Below are 2253 nucleotides of genomic sequence, written 5' to 3' on the forward strand. Positions count from 1 at the left end.
TTATTTAGACTCAACTAATGATTCTAGAGACTATACTATTCTAGACCTCTGTACATTAGTATCTTCCTAGGGTGAAACAAGTGTGGAAAGGAGGGTTTTATGTTGAAAACAGATGACTTTCCTTCCAATGACATGAGGTACTGATGAAAGACATGAGCAGGTCTCTGGATCAGAGGACTAAGCCAATGGACCAAGGTGATAACAGAGCACCTTAAGCTTCTGGCCACATCACAACCTGAAAAACCAGCAATGTGAGGGCCTTGGGAAACCTCAGTGTATATCCAGCCACACAACAGGGCTCAAGGGTTGTCACAGCATTTTAAAAGAAATTTAAAGGTAAACCTGATTTTCTTTAAGCATTCACATACACCATATAGCTATTTGGGAATTTGCAAAAATGTGTGAACAGGAAGAGAGGCAGTCAAGACAGGGAGAATGTTGTATCTGTGGGGCAGTCAAATAGTGAGCACTTCCATATTAAATAAGTGAACCCAAATGCCAAGGTTCCACAGTTATTCAATCAGACACAATGTTTCATTTATAATATCCTTGTTTTGTTTTGCTATCAGAGATTTATTTTTATAAACCTGCATGCCACTTTATATTTTCTAAATTCTGAGACCTGGATTCTGTCACTGTAATCAAAAGCTCACACATTCAAACATCACTTAATCATCGTGTGGATATAATTTAAAACACATACACACTAACTTTGATTGCTTTCAATACACGGTAAGGATAGAGTAAACTTATCAAAGCACTCATATTTACAACTGCAGCACCTATCAGGTTAGAAAAAAGAAGACTCATATGCGAATATGGTTTGATGTCATGACCCATCATTTCCCCACCCCTCTTCACTGTAACGGTGAAAAGCCCATAATGGAAATGTTAGCTCAGAGTTCATACAAAAATCTTGCTAAGCAAAACTTCTAACTTCTATTTTTCAATCAGTAGGAAAAGTCTAACATTAACAACATTTATTACTGTGGTGTGATGGTAACAGATGAACATTTTCCCCAGTCTATTCCTCTCTGCCAGGAATCTGATGTTCAGGTGTCAGCTGTTACAGACAGGTCTCCTCCATTTTGAACTTCTAGAAGATAGTGGGCATAAAAGTACTTAGCATAGAACCCAGCAGGCAGCCCATAACTATTAGTTTCTTTTCCCATCCTCCTTTCAACATTACTAATTCATCTGCTTTCTAAGCTCAAAATGAAGTGTGAATGCCACTGCCTGAAAATATGCATAAACAAGAAGGACCAACTCTTCCACTCTCTTTTAAGCATCCTATGCCTATAAAAACCACTCTCCTTAGCTCCAACAACCATCTACCAATGCGTGACCATCATGGTCCTCGATATCCTCTCTGTACACTATGATGTCTCCCTCATCAGGATGCCCCACATTCTCCTTGCAGGGATCCACAGGATATTCGTAGGGATCCAAACAACAGCATTCAGAAAGGAAGCATTTACTCCCAAGTACTATCAAGTATTAGGGCTTCCCTGGTGGCTCAGAGGTTAGAGCGTCTGCCTCCAATGCGGGAGACCCGGGTTCGATCCCTGGGTTGGGAAGATCCCCTGGAGAAGGAAATGGTAACTCACTCCAGTATTCTTGCCTGGAGAATCCCATGGACGGAGGAGCCTGGTAAGCTATAGTCAACAGGGTCGCAAAGAGTCAGACATGTCTGAGTGACTTCACTTTCCTTTTTACTATCAAGTATCATGCCAGAAAGTGAGTACAGCAAAATGTCAATATCTCTAGGATAAATGTATATGTCATTATCTTAATATGACTTGGTTATATTTAATAACAAAAGGAAGTAAGAAAATATGTATTATCCTATTTCTTGTTTTACCTAATCCTTTGTATCTCCTTTACCATGGATGACTGATTAAAAACCTGTACACACACCCACTTTACAAACATTGACTTATTCATTACTCATTCTCTGATACACAAGTACATTAGTCTCTCAGACATGTCCAACTCTTTGAGACCCCATGGCTCTTCTGGTCATGGAATTCTCCAGGCAAGAACACTGGGGTGGGTAGTCATTCCCTTCTCCAGGGGATCTTCTTGACCCAGTGATTGAACCCAGGTCTCCCACGATGCAGGCAGATTTTTTACAATCTGAGTCACCAAGGAAGCCCCCTGATATACAAACTTTCACTATTTTCTTTAGTAAAAATATTTTTAAAAAAAATTAATACTTCACTGTTTGGGGAAATTGCCTAAAGGAAATGTCCC

General features: G+C 39.8%; 1 non-coding gene across 1 annotated transcript; it reads left to right on the top strand.

Moving 5' to 3' along the window:
• The first annotated feature begins 1505 nt into the window (after nt 1-1505).
• TRNAW-CCA lies at nt 1506-1577 on the top strand. The gene has a single exon. It is a non-coding gene; the product is annotated as a tRNA-Trp (tRNA).
• Nucleotides 1578-2253: the final 676 nt, after the last annotated feature.

This window comes from Cervus elaphus, chromosome 25 (genome assembly GCF_910594005.1).
Source record: "Cervus elaphus chromosome 25, mCerEla1.1, whole genome shotgun sequence".
In the NCBI taxonomy this organism is placed as follows: Eukaryota; Metazoa; Chordata; class Mammalia; order Artiodactyla; family Cervidae; genus Cervus; species Cervus elaphus.